The 17,159-nt window shown below is 38.7% G+C and overlaps 1 protein-coding gene across 4 annotated transcripts in view; it reads right to left on the bottom strand.

The window, feature by feature from the left end:
• Nucleotides 1-16,931, bottom strand: part of Ezh2 (enhancer of zeste 2 polycomb repressive complex 2 subunit) — a 74,965-nt gene extending 58,034 nt beyond the window's left edge. For all 4 annotated transcript variants that reach the window (XM_047562311.1, XM_047562314.1, XM_047562313.1 and 1 more), the window contains exon 1: nt 16,834-16,931. The gene's annotated coding sequence lies outside the window, so the exon portion shown is untranslated. The remainder of the gene's footprint in view (nt 1-16,833) is intronic.
• Between the last annotated feature and the right edge of the window lie 228 nt (nt 16,932-17,159).

Here is a 17,159-nt window from a genome sequence, read left to right as displayed (position 1 = left end):
TCCCTACCCTTTGGTGTAAGGCAAACTCAGTTACCCACTTCAAAGAAGAAAGACTAGAAGGAAAACAATAATGTTTTAATGGAGAAACCTAAAAGAAACCACGTAACAAGGTGATCATGGCTAACATTACCAGTGGTGAACCTTGTAATTGTCATGCCCCCTCTAAGGGAATGTGATGAGGGGGCGCTTCACTGTGATATCCTTCCCCCAAACCTCATAACCCACCTCGGTCTAGTCATAAGAACATGTGGTAAACCCAAATCCAAAGACATTTCTACAAACTATCTAATCAGTACTCTTTAAAACTCTCAAGATGATTTTTTTTTTTTAAATAAGTAGCTGAGAAACTACCACAGATCAGAAGAGATCAAAGAATCATGATGGTGCTGATGATATAGCCCATCTCGGAGGGTGCTTGCCTAGCAAGCAGAAGGCTGGGGGTTCGAATCTCCAGCACTGCGGGATGGGGGGGGGGTCGTGATGACTAAATGCAATGTAGTTAGTATCCTGGACTGGATCCAGGCACAAAGGTTATTGCGGAAAAACTGGTAAAATTCAAACAAAGTCTTGAGTTTAGTTAATAATGATGTACTAATTTAACAAGGTTATATAAATCTGGAATTATTCTAAAATAAAAAAGAATTTTTAAGAGAATTGGGTTTTATAACACCAATGTAGGCAATCATTTTAAAAATGAGAAACTGAATAGAAATACATTAAAAATAAAAATACTATCAAAATATTAAATAGGAATAATAAAAATATGCACAGATGTTTAAAACTATTTAAAATGCAGAAGGTTCAAGACAGGTATCAATTAATATAACTGATACTTTTATAGGTCTTAACTTCAAAGGAATTTGAGAGAAAAATTCCCACATATAATTCTACTATTTTAAAACTAAAGTAACAGTCCTTAAAAGAATTTAAAAGGAAAAAAGATTTCCATAAGAGCCTATAAAATAATTTGTCTACTTGAAATGATGATAAATTTAGGCTACATTAGCAAAAATACAGAATCTAAACCAAAGGAGGTAATTGTGCCACTGATCGTACATGTACCGATCAAATAAATCAAAAGGATAATATACAATTCAGGGCTATTGGTAAAAAACAACACACACTAATGAGGTAAGGCAGATAAGGTAAAGTCAGCAAACAGGCCCCTGTGCTAAGGCATCAAGTGTTCTAGGCATGTGGTAAGGCAGCAAGATGCAAAGATCGCACCAACCAGCAACATTCCATCAACAGCAAATCTAGTAGTAAAACAGGTAATAAGATTTTCTCTACTAAATATCCAAGAATAATTGAATTAAATATCCGTTTAATGAAGAGTTCAGTAATTCCACAATGCTTCAATGATCAACAGCTTTAAAGACACTTCAAAAGGCATTAAAATTGGCATTCAAGGATCACTAGGTGTAGAGAGCAGATTCTGACTCCATGACTTATACAGAATAGTAGTTTTCAGACTATGTCTAAACCTGAGTACCTCCATTTTAAGCATTAAGTGCTGAGGTACAATGACTCTATACCTTGTTTGAACAAATAAACAATCATTATCTGCCTAGCACAATCATAAGGCCCAAACTAATAAATCAATCATGCTAACAAAAATGACTGCCTGGGCTGGGGAGATAGCTCAGTTGGTAGAGTGCTTGCCTTGCAAGCACAGGGCCCTGGGTTCGATTCCCAGCACTGCAAAAAAAGAAAAAACGACTGCCTGTGAACTTATCAAAATAATCCGAGGCACAAGGATGCAAGGGTATATCACATTCATATGGGAAAAACCAGGCCCGTGAGCTTATGGAACATACCAGACCACCAAATGAGGCAACCTCCTCAACCATAACTCAGAAAAGCAGCATCCCAAGACTGAACACAACAGCATACTGACCATGTCACCTGGTCACTGGTCATGAGCCTTGCCCCAGAAAATCACCGCAGCAAGAAACTTCCAATCCTCTGTCCTCAGGCTTCAGCGCAGCATTTTCTCCTGCCTGTGACAACCACACAAGTCAACTTCAAACTGACACTCTGACACTGCCATCCGTCCTGACCCTGGCCTAGAATATGTTCCTGCACTTGGACATCTCTGTAAACTGAAAAAGTTCTTCAACTGGTTCTAATCTTATCTGACCACCTACAGTGACTCTTTGCACTCTGCCTTGGCTCTCAGTTCAGCCTCCCAAGCCCCCCTGTGGCTGCCTTAACCCTTTCTAAGCCTTCCTGTAATGTAATACACACACACACACACACACACACACACGTAAAGATATATATATATATACATATATATAATTGTATAAAGTGTGATGTGTGACTTGAATGTTATAGTTATTAGTAGTTAAGACTGGAATAAAAGAATCTGACTACTTGGCTTCCGGCTATCAGGTGACCCATGAGTACCTGGTGAACTTCCACTGCTGAGCATGGTACAGCATGTGAATTTACTGTTATTCAATATTCTGACATTGTGGAAATATACAAATGTGTTTGGTCTATGTTAAAGGAAAATAGGACACTAGGTGGTCCTGTTCTACTTACTAGTAGGTCCAATTTCCTAAACAAATAAACAAAGATGAAAAGTTAACACCATTTTATTAAATATATTTATGCAAATACCTATTCTCTTTAATATTATACCACATTAAAGAAACTGATTATAAAACTGATCCTGATGCTATATCATTCTATTATAAGCTCTAACCTTGACCATTCAGTTTTAACAAAATAGCATCATTAAATATGTACAGCTAATTTGATAGCCTGTACTTAATTTGTAAATGTGCTTTGGTTTTATCAAAAGGAATCTATATCTGTACATTTTTAAGGAGCGTGTTAACAAAATTGAGATAAAGTCGACCCCAGAATTCCATTCAACACTCAAGATTTCTGGTTGATCGGGTGGGTGGCTGGCAGTTACTGGGGATTGAACCCATGGATGCTTTACCACTGAGCTACAGTCCCAGTCCTTTATATTTTTTTATTTTGAGACAGGGTCTGGCTAAGTTGTTGAGGTCTCGCCAACTTGCAATCTTCCTGCCTCAGCCTCCTGAGTCACTGGAATTACAGGGATGTGCCACCATGCCAGGCTTCAACATTCAAGTTTTAAAAATACCACATTAGAGCCAGGCATAGTGAAGGCTGAAGCAGGAGAATCCCAAGTTCAAAGCTAGCCTCAGCAACTTAGTGAGGCCCTAACCAACTTAGTAGGACCCTGCCTGTAAAAAAAAAAAAAAAAAAAAAAAAAAAAGGGGCTAGGGATGTGACTCATTGGTTAAGCCCCTGTGGGTTCAATCCTCAGTAACAAAACAAAAAACCATATTAGAAACTACAGTATTGATATAATTCAGAAATAAAGTGATAAGAAATCTGAGTCGATGGTAGGAATGGAGGGAAAAAAAGATGACAAGAAACATTATAAAATCAAAAATCCAGATGAATTCATGAGAAGGGAGAATAAATCAAAAGATAACATAGCCCTAAATAAGTCACTGCTCTGACAAAGAGTTTGGATGAGGTATTAATTATTCACATAGAAGTTAGCACAGAAGCCAAGAGCAGTGGTGCACGCCTGTAATACCAGCAGCTCAGAAGGGTGAGGCAGGAGGATGGAGAGTTCAAAGCCAGGATCAGCAAACGCAAGGTGCTAAGCAACTCAGTGAGACCCTGTTTTGAAATAAAAATACAACACAGGGCAGGGGATGTGGCTCAGTGGTTCAGGGCCTGAGTTCAATCCCTGGTACCGCCCCGCCCCGCCAAAAAAAAAAAAAAAGAAATTAAAAACAAAATGAATACAATTATTTTTAGATTTTATTAAAATAGTAATAACAAGCCTATTGCATGTTAATATAAACGACATCTTTTAAAAACTATTTTTAGTTAATAGTATTACACATTTTACATAGTCTATTTCTTTAGCATCTAACAGAAGATAGGTGGATTTTTATATCTGCTTCTGCATTCAATGTGTTCCAACATGTTTTGGTCAAAAGCTATGAAGAAAATCCAACCTCAAACAGGTAACTAAAAAAGGGAAGAGTATTTGAAGAGTCTTTTGACATAATTGTGGATCTAATGCCTAGTACACCAAAATATTCTATGAAAAAAAGTGGCTAGTTGAGCCTACAATTCAACCTCATTCCTCAAAACTACCACCATACTTCAGCAAGCAGTGGTAGTTTCTTACAAGATTAGTTGCAAGATGGAATCTGAAACGGTATCAGTAAGCTTTTCCTACACTGCTACATTAACATTCACTGGTCTATTCATTTTGAATGGATCCTTAACACTTGTATGATATAATAATATCATCATTCTTCATTTGAAAAATACTGGTCCAAATTTTCACAAGTTGACTTTTTTTTTTAATCCTATTTGTTAATCCATTAATCTCATCAAAAAGTTGAGCTGGGGATGTTTAGTTTAGTGGTAGTACAATGCTTGCCCACCATGTGGAAGCCTCTGGGTTCAATACCCAACACCAAAGGGAAAAGGTCTAACCTAAGTACTGCAAAGCTGTCAAGCTCACAGAAACAGATACAAGTTTCCAAAACTTAATTTTCAAGTGAAAGCTCAAATGTTCTCATTGCCAACAAATATGGTCAGCTGTTTTCCTTGAAGTGACAGGCTCACTTCCTTGATTTAAGAAAATGTCTACCAAATAAATATCAAAGTTTGAATAATCATAGTTTGTCAGTTCCTCTTTTAAATGAAAATGGAGCTCTCGATGAAAAAAGTGGCTAGATGCAGTGGTCCACACCTGTCATTACCTGTAATTCCAACTACTCAGGAGGCTGAGGAGGAGGAAGATCACAAGTTCAAGACCAGTCTCAACAATTTAGTGAGACCCTGTCTCAAAATAAACATAGAAAGGGCTGGGGATGTAGCTTATTGGCAGAGTCCCCGGGTTTAATCCCTAGTACCAATAAATAAATAAGCAAGCAAGCAGCTAGGGTCTCTAGTCCTTGAAATCTATCATACACATTCCCATCTTGTTACATAGAATATTAAAAATGTGTTAGGCTGGGGTTATGGCTCAGCGGTAGAGCAGTTGCCTAGCAAATGTGAGGCCCTGAGTTCAATCCTCAGCACCACATAACAAAATTAATAATATAAAGGTAATGTGTCCATCTACAACAAAAAAATATTTTTAAAAAATGTGTGCAAAGATCAAGATTTAATAAAATTAATCCTTCTTAGTCCTTTATCAAGGATACTCTCAAACAAAATGGAGTTTTGTTTTATACTGCAAGTGCTAAGGAGCTAACATTTTTTTCCTTCAGTACTAGGGATTGAGCCCAAGGGTGCTTTACCACTGAGCTACATCTCCAATCCTTTATGAAAATTTTTTGAGACAGGGTCTCACTAAGTTGTCCAGGCTGGTCTTAAAACTGTGATTCTCTTGCCTCTGCCTCCTGAGTCACTGGGTTAGTTATGTGCTACCATGCCCAGCAAAAGTGTCACAATTTTTACCCACCACTGTTTTTGCACAATGGGCACAAATGTCAATGTTGTTTTTTTGTTTGTTTGTTTGTTTTAAATTTAAAATAACACCTTAGAATTATTATGAAAAGTTTTGACCTTACAGATCCCCTGGGGCCCAGGACCAATTTTGAAAAGTTATCATAAGTATATCTATAAACCAGAAATCATGGTACCCTGCCTTTTCATTTGCCTAATAGAGAACATAGAACAGAAAACTTAGAACAGATAATATATTCCAGTTAGGTATTTCTAAAAGATTTATAAGAATGAAAGCCTAGAAGTCATTATTCTTACAACTAAAAAAAAAAACACGCTAACAAAAATCTGTGTGAAGAATACTTAATAAATGTATGGTACCTTACTATCACTGTAAAACCAAGGAGTCCAAACAATAATGTACGATCATCTGTGTAAAATTAAGAGGTTAACACCAAACAAAACATTTTAAACAGATGGGTTCTGTTTTCATCCATCTTCTACCCTTCAACATTCATTCATGGTCATGATTATCCCTTTGACCTCCTGCTACCTTGAAACAACCCCATCATATCAACTAACTAATATTCACAGATATTCATATATATTCATCCTGCCCTCTGTAAGAGAGAAAAAAATCCTATTCCAGAGATCTTTGTGCTTACATCTTTAAAAAAAAAAAAAAAGGAGATAAATGATCAAAAAATTTAAGCTCACAACTGTGGGACCCAAACTTTCCATCCAAATGACTTGAAAAATACTAATAAAAGAAACTTCTGAAGCTTCTATTGAAGGACTTGGGGAGAGCTGGAAACAGAGTTTTTATCCATTAGTCAATAAGAATTTATTAAGCACTCTGGGCTAGGAATGTAGCTTTCTGGGAGAGAGCCTGCCTAGCAAACACAATCAACCGGAGTTCAACAGTAACAATAAAATATATTGGAGCTTCCAAAAGGCTAACCCCTGTGAGAGCACCATCCAAATGTGGAAGGTACAAGAGGTTTTGGTGTTCACACTTCAGTGGATTATTTGTATATGAAACTATAGGTGAGCAAGAATAATGTAATGAACAGCACTTGTGTTCAAGAAGTCTAAGAAAAAGACAAGCCAATAACTAGTGGGGAAAATAAGAGAAAAAAATAAAGATCATATTTGTAGTCTTGGTTTCAGTAGTACTAAATGTTAAAAGGTACGTAAAAATTACAATAATTTAGCAATTTTAACTGAATGGCAGACTATATTAACTTGACTGTTGCAGCAAGAGTACACTCTGTAGTAGTATACTTTCCACAAAAATAAGAATACTTTCCTCCTTCCGACAAAATAGCAAACTCATGAGTTCAACATGGAGTCTTCAAGGACATCATTCAAGTTTATCTGAAAGTATTACTGGCTTATAAAGACATATCTTAGAAAAGAAACCAATTAGGAGAAATGAATTATGATAAATCTTTTAAAGGATCTGCCTGAACAATAGATAAAATGGATTCACTAACCTGACATCTAAAAGCTAACATTTTCTCTGAACACTATACAAAATCTATTTTATAAGTTAAATTCTCAAATTTTGTTGGGTATGTATTCGGTTTACTGAGACACTGCTGGAGGAAAATGGAACAAAAAAAAATTTATATACCAGAAACTAATGCTATAATATACAATCCATTGTAATTGAAGGGTATGAGATACGTGCTATTTCAACACTCCTTTTAATAATGAGCAAAGACAATAAAAGGCAGATAAATCTGACTCCAGATTCTACAATGTCTATTTTAAATCTTATAACTGACAAGTCAACATCTAATTTAACTTATACAAACCTAAAAACACTGAGCAAAATTTTACAAAAAGTTCAATTTAGGTAAATATAAGGAATCTACTACCCTTATATTTACAGGATTGCAGTCTGCAAAAGTATGCCTAGTTCAGGTAAGCATGGGCTGATAACATACACCTGCTGTTCACACCAACTGCTCTGTATGTCTCTCATATCCAAGGGTATTTAGCCACTGGGAGTGATTCTATTGTTTAAAGGTAATTATGTCTCATATTATAGCAATGGCCCTAAGTGCAAACCAACAACTCTGCTCAACATAGAAACAATGATCTATTCTCATTGTAGAGGAAAAACAGGGTGGTCTCAAACTAAGAGAAGGTATTTGCAATGTAGCATCTCCCTACAAACTTTTTACAAGCAATTTTGCCAAATACTATTTTTGCCTGGAACATTGACCTTATATCCTAATGCCCAAAAAAGTAATCCCAGAATATAAAGGATTGGGTGGCCAAATTCCTAGTCCCAAAGTATTAACAGAGACTCTCAGAATTTCCAGGTAACCACTCAAATATTATCTGGTGGTTTAAATACCCAAGTTTAATGTATACAATTACAAGTACCACTTATTTAATCTATGGATACCAAAAGAACCCCTCACTGAAGCAAAGACACTCCAGAAATTACTTTAGCTCACCATGATCTTACAATTCATGATCTTACGAAGAATAGTTAGCAGTTCAGGGACAAGATGGAACTAAAGCAGGTAAGTGGCACTTATAAGCCTTGTCATGGTTTTTCTCTACTTTTCACAAATATACATAACTAGAAAACTGAAATCCTCAAGTATTATTTACTTATCAATGAGATTTGTCAGTATCTGTGCTATGGTTTAAATGGGTCCCCTCCAATATTCAGCTGTTGTCAGTGTGACAGTATTAAGAGGGTGATCAGGCCCTGAGGGTTCCTCCCTCGTGAATGGGATTAGGTGCCTTGATATAGGGATGGACAGAAGGAGCTGCTCCCTGACTGCTCCTCCATGCTCTAGCATGTGACTAGACCACAAGAGGGCCCTTGCCAGATGCCAATACCTTGATTTTACACTTCCCAGCCTTCAGAACTGTGAGAAATAAACTTCTGTTCTTTATAAGTTACCCAGTCTTAGGTATTCAGCAGCATAAAACAAAGACAGTTCGCTTTATCCAAATACATCATTTGTTGGATTACTACTATATAACAACACTTATCAAAATAATTAAGCCAAGAGAAAATATGGGAGTCTTCAACTATAGAAATGCTACAAATAATTGATCAATCATAAGGAAATCAGTTACATAATTCCTGCAGTTACCTCACTGCCATTTCCAGACCAATACAAAGATACTGGTTGGGGGGAAGGGGACTTGAACGGATACACTTCCACATGGGAAAAGAAGAAAATGAGAGCACTATTAGGATAAGTGACTAAAATTCAGGATCTACAGATTCAAGGGTAAAAACACTTGACTTTGGTAGTCTAGATTTACAAGTTGTTATTTTTCACTTGTAAGAATGTCTCTAGAGGGTATCTCATCCTTTATTGGAATAATTCTAATGGGTAAAGACTGAGGTATCCAATACAGTTTGAAATAATTACCTTTTTTAGATAGAAAATGTATATGGCTGCAGCAACTGGCTACCCCTTGCAATTACTGAACAAAGGACAATGTCACTGGATAAAGGTACAGGAAACTATTTTCTGACTACAAGGGTAAATTCTGTAAGAAGTGGGAGCTAATAAGTTTGAACTTGCCCATTTAGGTTTGACTGTTTACACAGCTAGTTTAGTCAGCTACATCATACATAGTCCATTACGGTAACTTTTTAGGTGGTATTATGCCCATAACACAGAAAAATGAAAGAGAAAATATGCCTATCACCAACATTAGATGCTTTATGAATTAACTTTAAGAAATTTGGAAGATATGCATATAATAAAACTACTAAATTAAAATTCAGCTACAAAAAAAAAATTACACAATTACCTGTGATGGTACTGTGAACTTAAGTTCCATATTTCTCCAATTCTCCAGAGAAATGGTTCTAAGTGGGTGACAGAAATCAAGAGCTTAGAAGTCCCAGGAATTGAGCTAAAAAGGACCCTAGGGGCAGCAAAAGCCTACTCCAATTTTTTAAGAGACCTTGGCCCTGTGGTAACCTAGGCAAGTTACTCATCTTCACCAAGTCTCAATTGCAAAATCTGCAACTTGAAGAAACCCTTTCTGTAGAAAGATACTTGATAAACACACGCTGGTTCATTATTTGATGTTCTCATTCATTTTACAATGAAGATGATATTCACAAAATGTACTTGCCAAGGACCTACAACTTGTTTAATGGAAGAACCTTATCTAGAGCATACCATTCTGTGCACATCAACCTGTCGGTGTAAAGCAGCCCTTCAAAAATACCTTCTTTAGCCAGGTGCGGTTGCACACACCTGTACTCCCAGCAACTCAGGAAGCTGAGGCAGGAGAACTGCAAATTCAAGACCAAACTCAGTAATTTAGCAAGGCTCTAAGGACTTCGACTCTTTCTCAAAATAAAACATAAAAAAAGGGCTGGAGATGCAGTGCAGTGGTTAAGCAACCCTGAGTTCAATTTCCAATACCAAAAAGATTTTTAAAATAAATATCTTCTTTACAATTTACATTTTTTTTTTTTAGGCACTGGGGATGGAACTCGGGGCCCTGTGCTTGCGAGACAAGCACTCTACCAGCTGAGCTATCTCCCCAGCCCCTAAATATCTTCTTTATAGCATAACTTGAGTTCTCTACTTCAGGAAGGCAAATATGTTCCAGAGAGGCAAAAATACTTAATGGGGGAAGTGGGACAACTCTATACTTCCTTCCTCTAAACTGTCATCTATAAGTCCTCACTGATTACTCTAGAAGGGACTCAAACCCAAATACTTTTCATGGTAGTGTATCTCACAACATCCACTAGGGAATTTTAAAATAAACTTACCAACTTTTCTTACACTATAAAATAATTTGAATATATTTTAGATCAGAATTTTACAAAGGAGGATACAGTATCCTTTTGCTATCTAACAGTATAATAGGTCAGTATGCTGTTTAAAGAACTTACAAAGTTCACCTAAATAGAATTTTTATCAAATTCATATAAGGACAAGATGCTACTTTCCCCACTTAACAATCGATGTATGGTATTTATTTTTTTAAATAATTAAAAGGCGTGATTTCCAACAAATTAAAAGTAAAATGTTTGGGGCAATAAACATGAAAAGATGTTCAATACCCCTTATGCAAATCCAATACAATGAGGTAGCACTTCATACCCATTAGGCACGGCCACTATCAAAAGAACAGAAATAACAAGTGTTGGCAAGGACATGGAGAAACTGGAACCCTTGTTCACTATTGGCAGGAATGTAAAATAGTACATTCATTATGGAAAATAGTATGGCGATTTCTTAAAAAATTAAATATAGAACTACCACGGGACCCAGCAATCCCACTTCTGGGTATATGACGAAAAGAATCAAAGCAGGATCTCAAAGAGATCTTTTGGGTGCCAAGGACTGAACCCAGGGGCAACCACTGAGCCACATCCCCAGCCCTTTTTTAATATTTTCATTTTGAGACAGCATCTCGCTAAATTGCTGAGGCTGGCTTTGAACTCTCGATCCTCCTGCCTCAGCCTCCCAAGTTGCAGGGATTATACACATGTGCTACTGAACCCAGTTAGCTTGTGTGTCTTACAAAAAATGACAAGGGGTTAAGGGTGTAGCTAAAAGGTTGGGTGCTTACCTAGTATGGGGGGATGCCCAGAGTTTAATTCCCACCACCACCCAAAACAAAACTGTAAAAATGGGAACTTTAAAACCAAAGTGTCCAAATTAAATCCTTTCTCAACTACTAAGCAGTTCTTGTTACCTAAGCACTCCATCTCTTGATACTGTTATCTACATAAAATAATGAGCACTTAGACCAAGGGCCAAGCCCATAACAAGCCTTAAGAGAAACATCTGCCAATTTTAATAAAATAGATCTCTCTTTACTGACCTAAAAAACTGTGCTAGAACTAAATAACTTGGTTTCACTTTTATAACATTCTTGTAAAAATACACATTTACATATGAACCTCTAGGAAAAACAAATTGGGAGAAATATATACTAAACCACTAATGGGATTATAGGGATCAAAAAATTCTTCATCTTAAAAATATCTGTGTTGTTTCAGTGTTTTAAACTGAACACAGCCCCCTCTGCTTCCTAATCATGTCCCAAGCCACTTTCCTCCATACACTCTTCCTCCATGGTATGCTGCCTTACATCAAGCACCAAGGAATGGAGTCAGCCTTCTATGAACTGAGACCTTTGAAATCATGAGCCGCAAAATACACTTTTCCGCCTCTAAAAAAATAAACTGAACACATATTACTTCTATTACAGACATTTCTAGAAATAGATAAAAACTATGTAGCACCATTTTCTTTGCATACCAATCCCTAAGCACACATTTAAAACTTGAGAAATATTTGGTTTAACTAATGAAAAACACATCGACTCAAAAACAGTGCTGGAGTAATAATAAAACTAATAACTTAAAATCATCTATCAAACTTTGTGACAGGGTTCTAAGGGTGATGAATATTCCTTTTATCATCACAATCACTTTATTTTATTGAGTGTTATCATTACCCTCACCAATTTACAGATAAGAAAACTCAAACTACCAAGAGGACAATACCCCAAGCACAGATTGGCAGCTCAGGAATTGACACCCAAGGAAGTATCTTATAATATACCCCCCATAAATTCATACTATCAAAACTATAGTTGAGACAGAAATCCTCAAAGATACTTCTTAATGCATAAATTACAATGATCTACTTTTAAATGTAACTGATTGATTCAAATGAACTCACTCTTCCTGGAGGAAATATATGTTTAATATCCAGTAAGCAAGTGGATAGCATGGAGTACATAACATGGAATCAAAGAGAATGAAGTTTGGATCCTGACTGCAAATTCCCTGCTCAATAATCCTAAACAGGTTCTTAAAACCCTCTAAACTAGTGTCCTGCAGTTTCATCATCAGTACAGGTTTGCAGAGTGTATTGTTTGAATTCTAGCAAAATATATGCCACATTTACCATTTTAACAACCATTTCCAAATGTCCAATTCAGTGACATTAAGTACATCTGTACCTTGCTATCCAAGAAGGCTAATCCAGAACCCTACACAGATACCCAAATTCAGACACTCAAACTCCTTAGATAAAATGACACAGTATCTGCAAAGAACATACACACATCCTCCTGTCTCACCATGTTGCCCAGGTTGGTCTCACCCTTATGGACTCAAGCAATCCTCCTGCCTTAGTCTCTCAAGTAGCTGCGATGACAGGAGTACATCACCAAGTTGGCTACAGGATTACTTATAATGCCTAACATAAAGCGAAGGATACATAAATTGCGGTTATAATGTATTGTTTAAGGAATAACAGCAAGGAAAAATATCTGTACATGTTCAGTAAAACACTATTTCTTGGTAATATTTTCAATCAGCAGTTGGTCATATCTGTGGATATAGAAGCTGCAGACATGGAGGGCCAACTGCACAAAGTACTATTCAACAATCCATCTACCCATCACCCATCTCCAGAATTATGTCATCATTCTAGACACAAATCCTACATCCATTAAACAATAACTCCCCCTCTACCTCTCTTCTGTTTCTGTGAAATTGAGACTACTTGCTGCTTCTTTGAAATTGCCTATTCTAGCTACCTTATACAAATGAAATCATTCAAGTTTTGCATGTTTTTTGTACAAAAGGTCATGTCTGACTTATTTCATTTAGCATAATATCCTCAAGGTCCACCCATGTTGTACATTTATGTACCAGAATTTCATTTCTTTTATTTCAGAATATTTTACTGTATGCACATACCATATTTGTTCTCATTTTTTAATAGATGCAGGGTAGATTTTATAAGAATTAAAAATAAAGCATTCACTATGAATGTTATCATAGTAAGAAACAAAGCATCTGGCAAATAGTAGGCACTTTAATATCACATCCACATGTTGCTTATGACAGGTATACATTCTTAGAAATGCAGTTAGGACATTTTGTCATTGTGTGAACACCCCAAGGTGTCCTTACACAAATTAAATGTCACTAGACAATATCACTTATGGAACTACCCTTATACATATGATCTATCATTGACCAAAACTTCAGTATGCAATGCACAACTGTAATTCCTTTTTTCATTTCATTTTGGTCATATTGTTCCACCAAGTGTAAAAATACAGTGCAAGGTATGGAACTGTACAACCATTTTAAAAATTTATCTACTATAATGTCTGAGATATTACTATAGTTGCCTAAAATACCAAATATGAATACCAAGTTACACCTGAAGAATATACAATGTTCAATATCATAGAATATTATAACAAGGAAAAACACTGAAACTGATTTACCTTGACAATTTTTCTTCTTTGTAATCACTACCTCTAAAAGAGGGTGAAAAAAACCTTGCAAAGTTCCTTATGACATAAATATTAATATATCCTGTTGCTTTGCAAGTTCCTTTGTCAAATTATTTCACTACATCTTTAATGTCTCCTTAATTTATTCAATTATTAAAATCTCTATTCTCTAGCAACTACCAACCTAGATGATAGGTGTACAAAGAAAAATAAGAGCCTCTGACTTGAGGCACTTAAGGAGTATAGTAGTGAGGGACAGGGATGAAAGAACAAGTGATTACAATACAATTTGATATGAGCTATAATAAAAGTGTGAACAAAGCCATGTGGAATTCAAGAGGACCTGGGTATTCAGGGAAGGCTTCTACAAGGTAAAGCACAACATCTGATGAACCTTCCTCTAATTTAATGAACTATTCCTCTTCCCCTATGCTCCCCCAAAAGGTTTCACTGCCCCACATAGTTCTTGACAACGTAACACAAAAATTTTTCATCATCTATATTGACATGAAGACTTCAAAACTAATTCATAAGCCATTTCTAATTGATCCCATAACTCATTATATCATCACCAGATTGCTGTTTTTTAAAGTAGCAGATCAACTTTCTTAGTAGTTATTTATTTAAAGGACAATACTACAATAAATTTATACCTTTTGAGCATATCATCTCAAAGGACAGAAGATATCCTGAAAAAAACTCCAGTGTGACCTGGAGAAATTTGCTTGAAAATTTAAATGACAAACAGGAAGATAATCACATACATGTATCTATACAAGACAAAGCCAGTACTCCCCACCAAAAAAAAAAAAAAATCTATTTGTCTAACTACACTAAATCAACAAGTGTTTTTCTTTTCTATCACTGCTACTTTAAATATATTCTCAATTCTACCAGAAAATAATATAAAATAAAAATGTTAACCAATTCACTAGAGGTTTCTTAAAAAAATATCTTGCAACAAGGACAAAGACAGCAAATATCAAATACGGAACACACAAGAGCAAAATGAAAATTTTTAAATCCTGAAATACCCAAATTTCTTGCCAAAAATCTGCACTAGTTCATCCCATAATAACGGACAAGACTCTAAATAGGATTTTTAAACATAATTATTACTAATATAAACATAAACCTTACTTTACAATCCCAATACAGCAACCCCTGGAATGTCTGTTTGATGTTCAACACTGCAAAACGGATCCAATATAGATTTTTATACTGCATTTGTCTCCATTAGTATGAAACCATAAGTTAGCAAAGGCACAGGTTATGTCTTCAGAGAAGACAATGTAACCAGAAGAAAGCCTATGTTCCTAACTTCTTGGAATATATCCACTTCCAACAAAATAAGAATTTATGATAGACTCTTCCTAAGTGTTTCCAGGACTTTGAACATCACATTCCTAACACACCTCCCAAATGGGAGGAACAGAATTCTTTATATCTAAGACTAAAATCCTATTGATTCCTACTTTAAAGATGGTGAAGAGGAAATTAAAATACATCTTAAATACTCTCATTTTCTTGCAAATCAAATGATGAATAAACGACGTTACACACCTGTTCTGCATTTTATTCCTAAGTATAAATCATCTGCTAATGCTCATGAATGAAGATTAATGGAAAATAAACTCCAAAACCCACAGAAGCATTAACTACATTCAAATGTGCCAGCATTAGTGGTTTTTAAAAGTTTATTTTTCAATGTTTCACGTGACATTCACACCATAAAATTAAACTGATAACGACCTTAAGAAACCTTAGAAAGTAAGCCTTGTAGTAAAATACTCCAAGCACAAAGACAGATATTTACTTCCAAATGGATTTAAATTTTATAGATCCTGTATGATAAACAAAGGAAGTTTAGTTGAACTGTGGGCAGCACACATGCCATTTCTCAGGCAACAAACATTTGTACATCCATCTTTTCTGACTCACCGACGCTATTGTTCACGGAAAACAGGACCGATTAATAAGAAACTGCCACCCCGTGGTCTAAGCACACGTTCGTCACAGGCACTGTTTCCATCACCTATTTCTACCATATCCTCATTCAACCCCCCCGGATCTGGGAAACCATCGCTAAATGACAGCTGATTTCGTTAACACCTGTCGCCGTTCTCGGATGTATCACGCAAGTTGGCCACAACATCCCGGCGTTTTTGGTTTTGTTTTTTAATAAAGATTACGATTTTTTACAAACTGGGGACTCACGAGGCTTTCGCCAAGTTTTCCGAAAGACGGAGACCGTGCTTCTGCCTTCCGCGCGTCTGCAAAAAGCGACCCCCGGCACGCACCTCCAGCGGGTGGCGGGGGACACAAAGAAGCGGGAACTCCGGGGAGAGCCCTCCGGGCCACACGGCCGAGGAGCGGGCGGCGCACTCTTGCCGCCAACTTAGCATGAAGCCAGGGAGCGCGAGCGTGGCCCGAGACCGGGGCGCGGGGCTCCGGCCGCTCCCGGGAAACGCCAGCCGCCGGCCGCGCGGTCCCACGCCGCGCACGCCGTCCCGCAGCGCCCGGCCCGGGAGGCGGCGCCGGACGGACCGGGGCCGCGGGGCCAGCCCTGCCCACCCGCGGCCGCCCACGCCCCCGCCGACAGCCGCGGGACCCGAGTGTCGCGCCCCCCCTCGCGCCGAGCCCTCCGAGGCACAGTCGCCCTTTGTCTAGTGCGGACTCGCCGCTCGGTCCCACCAACTTGTCTGTCCCGTCCCACCCGCACCCTCCCGCCGCCCGCCACACAAAGGAGACGTGAGGCTCGGGGCTGCCACTCCGGACCGGTCACCGGAACGCCCCCGGCCCGGTCGGGGGCAGCGCCCGGATAGAAGCCCCCCACCCCGCGCCCGCCTCTCCGCGGTGGGTGGGGTCGGCACGTCCAGTCGCAGTGTCGCGCCGGCCGGCCCTCGCGCCTCACGGCCCCTTCCGAGGGGTCTCCCCTCACCCACCCCGGCCCCTACAAAAGCGGCGCCCGGGAGAGCCCGCTCGGGCCATGCCGGGGACCAGCGGCGGGGATGTCCCAGCGTCGCAGCCGCCCCGGTCGCACTCCGAAGCTTCGCCGGCCGGCCGCCGACAGCGCGCGTTACCCTTCGTCCCGCGCGCCTGCCCGCGCCTCTCCCGCGCGCCGCCGCCGCCGCCGGCTCCACTGCCTTCTGTGTCCCACTGGGTGTCGGACGCGACCGGACCGAGCGCCAAACGCGGCAGCCCAATCGCCATCGCTTTTATTTGCCCCCCCTCAAGTCCAATCAAGCGCCACCCCGATTGGCGGGATGCGAGCGGGCGCCCGTCCAATCACAGGGCCCGCCGGGCTTGAAGGCGCCGAGCGAGCCCCACGCCGAGTGCGCTCGGGACTCGCGTGCAGCGCGTGCGCGGGCGGCGGGGCTGGCTCTGAGGAGGCGGCTCGCGGTGTGGAC

The sequence above is a fragment of the Sciurus carolinensis genome, chromosome 8, assembly GCF_902686445.1.
Source record: "Sciurus carolinensis chromosome 8, mSciCar1.2, whole genome shotgun sequence".
NCBI classification, from domain to species: Eukaryota; Metazoa; Chordata; class Mammalia; order Rodentia; family Sciuridae; genus Sciurus; species Sciurus carolinensis.
The sequence above is the reverse complement of the archived record's forward strand: the minus strand, read 5'-3'. Positions and strand labels throughout refer to the sequence as shown.